The 13,169-nt window shown below is 33.9% G+C and overlaps 2 pseudogenes; both read right to left on the bottom strand.

Moving 5' to 3' along the window:
• Positions 1–235: 235 nt before the first annotated feature.
• LOC149570435 (uncharacterized) lies at positions 236–5,469 on the bottom strand (annotated as a pseudogene).
• Positions 5,470–6,436: 967 nt separating this feature from the next.
• Positions 6,437–13,169, bottom strand: part of LOC149570436 (putative ubiquitin-conjugating enzyme E2 23) — a 139,876-nt pseudogene continuing 133,143 nt past the window's right edge.

Genomic DNA, 13,169 nt, shown 5'->3' on the forward strand with positions numbered 1-13,169 from the left:
ATTGTCTCTGCAACAAAAAGCATCTCCCACCAAAAATTTTTTGACCCTCTACATGCAATGAAATGAAAAACCTAAAATAATATGCCCTCCCTTCTGCTCTAGCTCTTTGACTGTATGCAACCAAGAAGAAGAATCTCCTTTCTTAACAGATGACAATTTGCAATAAATAGATCTTCCTTGACTAATTAGTTCACCTTCGATTGCCAAATTGACTATTAAGTTTCATGATGGCCTTTCATTTCCAGTGAAATTTGAAATTTGTTTCCTTGTCTTTAGCCTTACGACGCCTTCTTGAAGCCCCCTACTGCAAAGAAGCATCCATATTTTTGGTATCACTTACATATTTTGTCTGACTGTCAATTTCTTTATCACCACCAATGTGATCCTCAAAATCGAAGCCAAGATTAGTCTTTTGTCACTTTTTCATATTTCCTTGTTTTGATGATGGATGTAATTTAACATACTCCCCACATTTTGACTCAATCTCACAATCTTTATCAATCTTTACCTCAGTTTCACATTCTTTTTCATCAACTGACATTTTAACAGTGTCAGACACATGGGACACCTCTTCAGCAGGGAGAAGCCGTATTACAATGTCCCTAATAAAATAATTAAAATTTGGATGCTCAACTAGGTCATAAACACTCACTATCTCTTCATTGTCAAACTCTCAATTATCCTCTGGTCGAGACACAAGTTTCTGCCATCTTATTATGGCAATACATTCTTTTGAATCCACCATTTTCACAACTCCTATGCGTATAGTTTGAGAATCTTCTCCATCCTCATTGGAACCCTTCTCTAGCACATACTGCTCAGGCCAGAAATCATGCTCTCCAAGATTATTAATGGAAAACAAGACCTTTGAATCTACTCCAAGTGACTTTGTACCATCTTGCCAAAGTACATCAACCTTTGTCTTCATGTTAACAATAAGCAGTGCTGATTCAAGAACATATCTTTCTTTGAAAGTTTTTTATCATGTTTCACTTTGCACTTACGATATTTCTTGCAGTGTGAATATGTCATAATTTTTGATCCAAGGCCAGTAGAATCCTGTGTTGGTATGGTCCCATTCTTGACTAATACTAAAGTATCATGGGAAGATGAATCATAACCAAGCAAGTTATTAGAGTATGTTGTTAATTCTGTGTCCTTATCTAGTAGGTCATCATGTTTCTCAGGGAAACTTATGTTTGATTTCCTTCCAGATATTGGGAGGAAAACACCAATCACCTAGTTGCCAATTTGCATATGAAAAAAAAAGACAAAAGCTTTAAATGTTTAGGGTCTTGCATATCTGTAGGAACACTTGTTGACTTCATAATAGATGCAAGATTTTTCGTAGGAATCTAGTAAACATATATTGAACCTACCTCAACATTATTGACTGTACCCTCCATTTGAGATGCCTTCCATGTACCTCGAAGCCATCTAGCATTCTTGAAGATAACTGAAGAAGTAGCTTGTACACGCTGACTTAGATAATAAGGAAAGTTTGTATCTTCAAAAACATTCTTAGAAACGGATGTAAGGTGCTCAGGGTCTGCCCTCATTACTTTACACTTTGAACCATCATCAAACAAAACTATGACATTATCTATAACTTTAACAACCCGGCCCAACCAAGATTCATAAAGTATATAATCTTCTTCTATGAAGGCTCTTATCCATTTCAGGTTCCTACTAGGGACATCTATTTTAACTTGTCTAGATGGCATCTTCAAGTCAACAAAAGGTCAATGTCGACTACTATACCTGTCTGTCCTTTTGGATCTTAAATAGATGCAACAATATCACCATGCATAAAGCTCCTATCAACTACAACAAGATTTGACCAAACTACATGAGCATGATCTCTTGAAACAGATTCAACATCATCATCTTCTTCAATATCAAAATCTAAGGAGTCTGAATCACCTACAACTCTAGTTACCATTCCAAACACACCCTCTTCTATTCTACTTTGGACTACATCTAATCTGTAAACACTTGCAATAAGAGGGTTCTTTATCAATTTTAGAGGAAAACTAGTTTCCCTTGTAGTTTCGATCTATGCTTTGCATAATAGATATCATCACCTTTCTTTTGACTGTTACAAATGCATGGAAAAGCCTATGTTTGACTCTAATGTACTGACATGAAGGAGAAAAAATTTCTTAAATAACTCATTTTACAGTATGTTGGAGTCTATTCAACATCTTCGGATAATAGTTCTTGCTTTTATTAGTGGTGTCACATATTGCATTTGCATCAGTGTACAGGCCCGAGAATATAAATTGCACCTCGTATGCATTGCACCTTGTGTAATCATCAACACATTCTCATTGCTATACAACCGTTAGCATAGGTCCACTACTGTGTCAACTTTGTTTTGAAGATTGTATAAACCAAGAATAACATTTTTATTTTCAAATGATCAATGGTTATAAAAATGCACCTATTATACTTTGAGAAGCCATTGTTTCCTTAATCATAGCCAATTCTTTTGATTTGATAAGATTCAATATAATGTGGCACTGTTATATATATAATGAAACTTACATAATTACATCTCCTGTTATCTTCATAGCAATGTAATGATGACATTAATTTATCTTCTCCAAGTGATCCTTTTAACAAAAGATCCTTTAGAAAATTGAAGTCATAATTTCATAACAATAAAAGATTTCTTTCCCAAGCACCATTGTTTGAACTTTGCTAAAAACTATAAAAAATCTGAGATGTGGTTCAATCTTTAACTATCCATACTCTGCTCCTAAAAACTGAATCAACCAGTAGACATCAGGTATACATATGCATTTCATTACAAGGAATAAATTCTGAATCTTCTAAGGCCACCTTTGTCAATATTTCATGTGAAGAACTTTCCTCTGATTTTTATGAATACTTGAGAATCATGATTCCCATTGATTCCTCTAAAATAGATTACCAATAAGAACATATCATCCTTGCTAGGTTGGGATCTATGACCTACCCATTATGAAAAGACTTTAGAACAACTCGCCTAGCTGAGAGAAGAAAAGGCAATAACAAGAAAACCTGACAAAGAAGCCTACCTAAGAAAGACTTAGACCTAGACACCAGACTGACCAAACTATATGAATCGATATTGCCAAAAAAAATGGGTGACTTAAAGTCAGGCAATAGCTGGCTCCGACTGGGGAATATGCACTACAAAGTGCATAGAGAATCTAACATCTCTGGTTAAACAAGTGCCTTCAGCATTGGGTTGCGGAGTCTAGACCGAAGGTCAATGAGGAAGTGCATATAGGGAGGGCGGAGGGCAGCAGGGAAACTTGAAACAAAGCAGGAGAAAACCTCAACTTAACTAAACAAGAAGAAGCTACACTAGACACACCAAAATTGAAAAAGAAAATTATTTACAAAAGGTGAGGAGACCTCACCAGCAGAACCCAAAATAGAGAAAGATTCATACTTGACCATTTATAGGAAGAGGGAAGTATGAACCTTTCCTAAAAAGGGGAAGATACTCCATTAATTTGAAACAACATTGGTGACTTCTGGCTACTCCTTCATTGTTGAACTTGAATCCAAAAGCTGTTTGCAACATAGTGACCCATAAAACCTTGCCAAACAGCCATGCCTCATCAAATACTTATATTTCCTCTGTACTTGCCTGCATACTATCTTTCACATGCTCTATCATGTTTTGTGAAGAAGAATAAAATTCATTGAACTCTGGAAATATCACTAAATCACACTTGCATCTATTCTCCTCAAGCTTGTCACTTATAACAAGGATATCAATTTTCAAATCCAAACTGGTAGAATATTCAAGTGATTCTAAAAGAACTACTGGAACATAATTACATCTACTGATACTATTACTTTCAGTAGAAATATTTGCATTAAAACTGGGATGGAGAACTTCAAAAAATTCTGGCAGCACTGCTTGAAAATACTCACATCTGTTTACTTCATTATAACTCTTAGCAGAGATATCATCTTTCAAATAAGAATGAACATAATCAGAAAATTGAAAAGCTTCTGGAAGTGGAATAGCATCATACCAATCACAAGCTTTATCATTAGCAACTTCAGATTTCAAAATGGGGTCAAAATTGAAGGATTCTTTATTTGCTATAGCATCCATCCAGGCTGAGACATCTTCTTCATTTTCTATAGCAAGATGTTCATCTAAATTCACAACTTCAATATCTAGATTAATTATGGAAGAGTATTCCAGACCAGGATGATTATAATCAGTTTCACTACCTTCTTCATAATGCTGCAATACCTCATTATTTTTTGCAATTCCTTCCTTTTCAACATCTATTATTGCTACATCTTCAGATTCAGTATGATGACCACTAAAGCATAATGCAACTAGTATGTTTGTTTTAGGATAGTTTTCAGGAAGACAAAAATTTAAAATATAATCCCCATTTATTTCTCTTTCAACTTTGCTAATCATTTCTTCAATCATATTTTCAGATTTGACAAAACATGTTTCCACTTTTTCTTCAAGACACATAGATTCTAATATAGTATCACCACAAACCTTTGCAACTTGAAAATCAGTTTCACGAAAATTTTCAATGGAATTCAACTCTTCATGTTTTGCATTAACTATCTGATTATTCTCATTGGAGACTTCATGCAAAGGTTTATCCTTATTTTCTTCAAATCTAAAACTTTTAAAATTAGAGGTAAATGAAGGTATGAAAGAAAATTCTTTGTCAATTGTTCTTACCAATTCTTCATCATTGAGAAGGTTGTCTTCATTTTCTGAAAGTTGTGCTTCCAGAAAAAAAGGCTTCTCTTGCTGTTCAGAGCTCAAACCATTGGTTGAAATGATCTCTTCATTCTGCTCATTGATTCTATCCACCTTAGGAATGCTTTCTGCAACTTCAATGATTTCAGCATGCTAGTCCAAAACTGATTCTTTTGTTTGCAGTTCTAGATTCATACTTACTGCATTAGGCTCAGTATTAGGAGAAAATTCTCATTTCCAACCTTAAATGATGGATCTAAAGGTGTAGCTAAAGACTCCACAGGAAATACTGTTGAGTAACAAGGAATAAAAACAACCTTTTCTTCTTCTGGTGGTGTTTCAGGCTAGAAACGCTTTCCATGCTGATTACCTTCTTCATGCTGATGGCTCATCCATGGTAATACTGAGGATGAAGAAAATTCAGGTTCTCTCAAAGTAGGGAAGATGGGAGACGACAAAGCATCCTTTTTAGAACTCGCATCAGTGCTTTTCTATTTGAACTCCTGGAGAACATAGAATCTCTTTTCAATCAGCTTCCACACTTCTCTAGACCGATGGTCTTGAGCTATACTCAAGTTGTTTCTTGTGGCATAGCTAACACTCTCTTTAAATTTACTCCAGAGTTGTTGAAGCATAGGATCATCATCAATCACAATCTCTTCAATAGATGGAAAAAGTCTCTTTTTATATTTTAAATCATTTCTCAAAAGAATCTGACCTCGATACATTTCTTGAGATTATTTGTACAAAAGAGTAACAAAAATTTGAATCAAATTTATGGAAAGATAATGATGTTACCTCGATCATGAGCAACCAATTTTCTAGCAAGTTCTTCAAAAATCTATTCTAATAGGCATGATCTTTTTTACAACGAAGTCGCTAATCTCTGAGAAGCAGAGGACAACAATAAACTAAAAAAACAATCTCTAGCACTGATCTTCTTGTCCAAGTCCCTAGCGGAGTTGCCAAAAATCTATTGGTAAACAGATTTTTTCTTTTTATCTTTCGTGAAATTATGACTCTTAATGCCTAGATTATGAACAATATCTATTCACAACAATTGAAAAGCCATTTTATGGCTACTGACTTTTCTCTAAATTGGTAGGTATAGCTCCCTATATGAATGATATTAAAAGAATTCTGTTTGTTCCTCCTATCTAATTTGGGGTATGTTCTTGACTCGAGAACAATAGAGGTGTAGCCAAGTTAGACTTGACAAGACCTAACTCAGGTGAGTTTGAGTTCTAAGCATCTAATTATTTTTGTGTATTCACAAACTTATGAATTCACAAAACCTTTAGATATATAACTACGAAAACTTGAATCTAAATTACTGCTATTAATTAATTATACTAAAGTTTCCTCTTTGAATGAATAATAACAATGCTTATTACATTCACTCACTATATTCTATTTATTCCTCGTTCCAATTCCAAAACATCTGAGGAAAACACTAATTTCAACAATTCTACGAAACAAAAAATGATTGATATTGAGTACTCTCAATTGTCTCTACAACAAAAAGCATCTCACACCAAAATTTTTCCTACCCTCTACATGCAATGAAATGAAAAACCTAAAAAAATATGCCCTCCCTTCTGCTCCAGCTCTCTGATTGTATGCAGCCAAGAAGAAGAACCTCCTTTCTTAATAGATGACAGTTTGCAATAAATAGATCTTCCTTGACTGTTCAGTTCACCTTCGGTTCCAAAATTGACTATTAAGTTTCATGACGGCCTTGCATTTCCAGTAAAATTTGAAATTTGTTTCCTTATCTTTAGCCTTACGATGCCTTCTTGAAGCTCCCTACTGCAAAGAAGCATCCATATTTTTGGTATCACTTACATATTTTATCTGACTGTCAATTTCTTTATCACCACTAATGTGATCCTCAAAATTGGAGCCAAGATTAGTCTTTTTTCACTTTATCATATTTCTTTGTTCTGATGATGGATCTAATTTAACACACTCCCCACTTTTTGACTCAATCTCACAATATTTATCAATGTTTACCTCAGTTTCATAGTCTTTTTCATCAACTAACATTTTAACAATGTTAGACACATGGGACACCTCTTGACCATGGAGAAGCCATATCACAATGTCCCCAATAAAATAATTAAAATCTGGATGCTCAACTAGGTCATAAATGCTCACTATCTCTTCATTGTCAAACTCTCGAGGATCCTCTGGTCGAGACATAGGTTTCTACCATCTTATTATGGCAAGACATTCTTTTGAATCCACCATTTTCACAACTCCTATACGTCTAGTTTGAGAATCTTCTCCATCCTCATCAGAACCCTTCTCTAGCACATACTGATCAGGCCAAAAATCATGCTTTCCAAGATTATCAATGGAAAACAAGACCTTTGAATCTACTCCAAGTGACTTTGTACCATCTTGCCAAAGTACATCAACCTTTTTCTTTGTGTTAACAATAAGCAGTGCTGATTCAAGAACATCATCTTTCTTCAAAAGTTTTTTTATCACATTTTACTTTGCACTTACGATATTTCTTGCAGTGTGAATGTGTCATAATTTTTGATCCAAGGCCAGTAGAATCCTGTGTTGGTACGATCCCATTCTTGAATGATACTAAAGTATCATGGGAAGATGAATCATAAGTAGGCAAGTTATCAGAGTCTATTTTTAATTATGTATCCTTATCTTGTAGGTCATCATGTTTCTTAGGGAAACTTATGTCTGATTTCCTTCCAGATATTGGGAGGAAAACACCAATCACCTAGTTGCCAATTCGCATATGAAAAACAATAAAAAAGCTTTAAATGTTTAGGGTCTTGCATATCTGTAGGGACACTTGTTGACTTCATAATAGATGCAAGATTTGCTGCAGGAATCCAGTAAACATATACTGAACCTGCCTCAACATTACTAACTATACCCTCCATTTGAGATGCCTTCCATGTACCTTAGAGGCATCTAGCATTCTTGAAGATAACTGAACAAGTATCTTGTACATGCTGACTTGGAAAATAAGGAAAGTTTGTATCTTCAAAAACATTCTTATAAACTGATGTAAGGCACTCAGGGTCTACCCTCATTACTTTACACTTTGAACCATCATCAATCAAAACTGTGACATTATTTATAACTTTAATAACCCAGCCCAACCAAGATTCATAAAGTACATAATCTTCTTCTATGAAGGCTCTTATCCATTTTAGCTTCCTGCTAGGGACATCTATTTTAACTTGTCTAGATGGCATCTTCAAGTCAACAAAAGGTCAATGCTAACTACTATACCTGTCTGTCATTTTGGATCTAAAATAGATGCAACAATATCACCATGCATAAAGCTCCTATCAACTACAACAAGATTTGACCAAACTACATGAGCATGATCTTTTGAAACAGTTTCAGCATCATCATCTTCTTCAGTATTGAAATCTGAGGAGTTCAAATCACCTGCAACTCTAGTTACCATTCCAAAAACACCCTCTTCTTTTCTACTTTGGACTACATCTAATCTGCAAACACTTGTAATAAGAGGGTTCTTTACCAATTTTAGAGGAAAACCAATTTCCCTTGTAGTTTCAATCTATGCTTTTCATAATAGATATCATCACCTTTCTTTTGACTATTACAAATGCATGGAAAAGCTAGTGTTCGGCTCTAATGTACTGACATGAAGGAGAACGGAGTTCTTAAAGAACTCATTTTATAGTATGTTGCAGTCTATTCAACATCTTCGAATAATAGTTCTTTCTTTTATTAGTGGTGTCACATATTGCATTTGCATCAGTGTATAGGCCCGAGAACATAAATTGCACCTCATATGCATTGCATCTTGTGTAATCATCAACACATTCTCATTGCTATACAACCATCAACACATGTCCACCATTGTGTCAACTTTGTTTTGAAGATTGCATAAACCAAGAATAACATTTTTATTTTCAAATGATCACTGGTTATAAAAATGCACCTATTATACTTTGAGAAGCTGTTGTTTCCTTAATCATAGCCAATTCTTTTGATTTGATAAGACTCAATATAATGTGGCACTGTTATATATATAATGAAACTTATGTAATTACATCTCCTCTTATCTTCATAGCAATGTAATGATGACATTAATTTATCTTCTCCAAGTGATCCTTTTAATAAAAGAGCCTTTAGAAAATTGAAGTCATAATTTCATAACAATAAAAGATTTCTTTCCCAAGCACCATTGTTTGAACTTTTCCAAAAACTATAAACAATCTGAGATGTGGTTTAATCTTTAACTATCCATACTCTACTCCTGAAAACTAAATCAACCAACAGACATCAGGTATACATGTGCATTCCATTACAAGGAATAAAATCTAAATCTTCTAAGGCCACCTTTGTCAATATGTCATGTGAAGAACTTTCCTCTAATTTTTATGAATGCTTGAGAATCATGATTCCAATTCATTCCTCTGAAATAGATTGCCAATAAGAACATATCATCCTTGCTGGGTTGGGATCTATGACCTACCCATTATGAAAAGACTTCAAAACAACCCGCCTAGTTGAGAGAAGAAAAGGCAATAACAAGAAAAGTTGACAAAGAAGCCTACCTAAGAAAGACTTAGACCTAGACACCAGACTGACTAGACTATATGACTCAATATTGCCAAAAAAAAAAGGGTGACTTAAAGTCAGAAAACAGAGCAAAAGTGTTACCATAATCAATACCTTCTTCTTCAGAACAACCTTTACAAACTAACATTGCTTTATTTCTAGGAACTTCTCCATCTTCATTTAGCTTATTTCTGAAAACCCACTTCGTGCCAATTAAATTTTTATTCTTGGGTCTAGGAACAAGAGTCCACATCTTATTCCTCTCTATCTATTCAATTTCTTTATGCATAGTTTCAATCCAACTTTCATTATCCAAATAATTTTTCACTGATGTAGCTTCAAATTTAGCAAGAAAACATGTATCTTTTAATTTTTTTCTTGTCATCATTCCATCTAACTTGTCTCTAATGATTTTTTTTAGGTGCATGGTGCCTTCTATCATATCTTGGTAACACAGGTACTTTGGATTTGAAATTTGTTCCATTAAGTTCTTCATGATCTTTTGCATCAAGCTTGGGTGCCTCTATCTGTAACTCGGGTCTATTAGACTCAATTTGTTCTGGCACTAGCTCGTTAGCTTCTAATTATGACTTGGGTCCTTTAGACTATGACTTGGGTTGCACTAGTTGCAACTCGGTAGCTTTAGGAGACTTTGGGTACTCAGGAGGTGAGACCTTCTGACTTCCAAGTTGATTTGGCAATGTATTAGGTTCATAATAAAAAAATCTTTTGTAATCCTCAGGTTCTTTGTTTCTTTCTTCTTCACTCTTTTCTACAAGCTCATCAATTCTCACATGTACACTTTCTAAGATCTTATGAGTAGTTAGATTCAAACATTTATATTCTTTACTTCTGTAGGAGTATCCTAGGAATATGCCTTCATCACTTTTGACATCAAATTTACTTTTCCTAGATTCCTTCAAGATATAACATTTGCTACCAAATACTTTCAAGTAACTTACATTAAATTTGTAGCCATACCATAGTTTATAAGGAGTTTGATTTGAGTCTTTCTTTAACCATACTTTGTTTAAGGTATGCACTATAGAATTGATTACCTCCTTCCAGTATTTGATTGCAACATTCTTTTCTATCATCAAGGTTCTTGCATAATCCATGATGTATATGTTCCTTCTTTCTACTATAACATTTTGTTGATGTGTATTGGGGGATGATACTTGTCTCTTAATTCCTTTTTAAATGAAGAAATCATTGAATTCATTGGAAATGAAATCACCACCTTTGTCTAATCTTAAATATTTTACCTTCTTTCTAATTTCTTTCTCTACTCTTTCAAGATGCCACTTAAATTTTTGAAGTGCTTTACATTTTTCTTTTAGATACATTACAATCATCATTCTAGAATTATCATCAACAAAAAGAATAAAATACTTATTTCCACTGTAACTCTATTCCAATATGTTTGGAAATATTATGACAAGCTATGTTACTGAGAGGGGAGGGGTAAATCAATAACTTCTAAAACTTTTATCCCAATTAGCAATTAATCCTTTAAATGAATTCTGATCTAACTCTATACATGAGAAACTGAGAAAACATGAAAGCATAAATAACACTTTGATACAAGATTTGGTGACCCAGAAACCTTCCAAATGGAAAGTAAAACTAGGGTGATGATGATACCCACAAGCTTTAGCACTACAGTATAAAGTTGGCATGTTAAGGCTTACAATGATCACTTCTAATGATCTACCATGTTAGGAGAAATAAGGACTACTAGGTCCACCTTGTGAAAGAATTTGCAAACATACAATGAAGTATGCACTTAGTAAAGAGATTTACATAAGACTGTTAGGTCTACCTTGTTAAAGGATTTGACTGATCCACCTGTTAGGTTGAAACAGTAGCTGATCTCTAATCTACAACTTGGCTTGCTGAATGAGATTCCCCTGAGTATACAAATCACCTTGTTGTGGCAGATGAATCTTTGTTGCTCCTTATATTTTTGTAGCCTTTGTAATTCACACTTTTTCTCTTCTATGATGATTACATTAATTCCTTTTTTATTTCATACATACATTGGATGTGATACAATGTATTAAATATATATCAATCCAATTACACAATTACAAAGTCGAGCACAATATAGGTTTACACAAAATATTACAAAGTCATCTAAAGTGTAGTAACTTGGGCTCTGAAGACTAACTTAGTGAGGTTCTGATACTTAGCATCCACTATCAATGCTTGGCATCATCATGCACTTGGTAAACATAGACGCTCAGTCCATACTGATCACTTCCAAGTAGTGTTGAACCCAGTTTTCACTGGTGACTCAATGAATACTGTAAAACTTTTCATATAAACTGAATCACTTTGTTTACATTGTATAGCTTGATAAACACTATCACCTCAAGCTTAGTATAAAATGAATCACTTGGTTAATACTGAGTGGCTCGGTCAACACTAGATTCACATCACATCAACTATGAACTTGGTAAACACTACACAAATTAGTTTACACTAGTAAACTTGGCATACACTATAATACTTGGTTTACACTACTAATCTTCAATTTTTTAGTAACTGCTTAATTCAAACTTAAATCTATCCATAGGACTCAGTAGCAACTGAAATGCTTGGTTAACATTGTTATCTATACAAAATGCTCAGTATGAACTCACAATCTGAATAAGTGTATGTCACTAATAACAAGCATGACTAGAATGTCAACATAATAGGTCCACATAAGTCTGTATGAACTAGCTCCAAGACTTCTTTTGAATGATAATATTTTCTTTTAAAACTTGTCTTTCCCATCTTACCTATTTGATAATTTTTGCATAGACCCATATTAGGTTTCCTCAGGATAGGAATACCTCTTACTCTTTTCTTTTTTCTCATCTTGATTAGATTATCAAATTTTACATGACATAACCTTTTATGCCATAACCATCTTTCTTCTACTTGAACAATAAAACATGAACTTTCACTGAGATCTAGCATGAATAGATTACCTTTTTTTTGTTTTCCAGACCCAACTAGATTTCTTTTTCCATCCAATAGTTTGGCCTTCCCATTCATGAATTTGACCTTGAATCCAATGTTATTCAGCTATGCCACACTTAATAGATTATGCTTTAATCCTTGAACCCAATAAAAATTATCACATCTAAGAGTATTGGTTAGTGAGATACAAAATTTTCCCTTTATGCATCAAAGTTCATTGTTTCCAAATCTCACACTACCACCATCATAATGTTCGATGTGTTCAAATTTTGTTTTATCACCAATCATATGATTGAAGTAGCCACTATCAATAATCCATGTATCATTCTTGCTAACAAGAGAGATAAGTGTCATTTTATCTCCGTCATCATTAGATTCATCTTTTACAACAATATATACAGTTTCATCATCTTCACTCCTATTTGAGTCTTTTTCTATAAAACAAGATTTATTACCTTTGTTCTTGTAGTCCTTGAAATTCTTGAAATCCTTCTTACCTTTGCACTTGTTGTTCTTAATTTCATCTTTGTCTTCTCTGTTTGGACATCTTGCAGGAATGTGTCCAACTTCTTCACAAGAGAAATAGATTAAAGGAATATTTCCTTTGTATTTTCATTTGCCTTTGGGATACCTTCTTACAAGCAATGCTTCAATGGATTCAAGATCACTATTAGAACTATATACCTCTTCACTTTCAAATTGATTTCCTTTTGACCTTTTGTTTTTCTTCTTAAGTGACAACTTGGCTTTAAATGTAGACTCAAGATTGCTAGAACTAGGAACATAATTATCATAGTTATCAAGCTCAAATGTTGTTAATCTTCTAACTACTGCATCCAATGATATGTCAATCTTTGGATTGCATCTCATTTCTTGAGTTGTTGAT

This window comes from Cupressus sempervirens, chromosome 3 (assembly GCF_028749045.1).
Source record: "Cupressus sempervirens isolate cs-2001-9-10 chromosome 3, ASM2874904v1, whole genome shotgun sequence".
Lineage (NCBI taxonomy): Eukaryota > Viridiplantae > Streptophyta > Pinopsida > Cupressales > Cupressaceae > Cupressus > Cupressus sempervirens.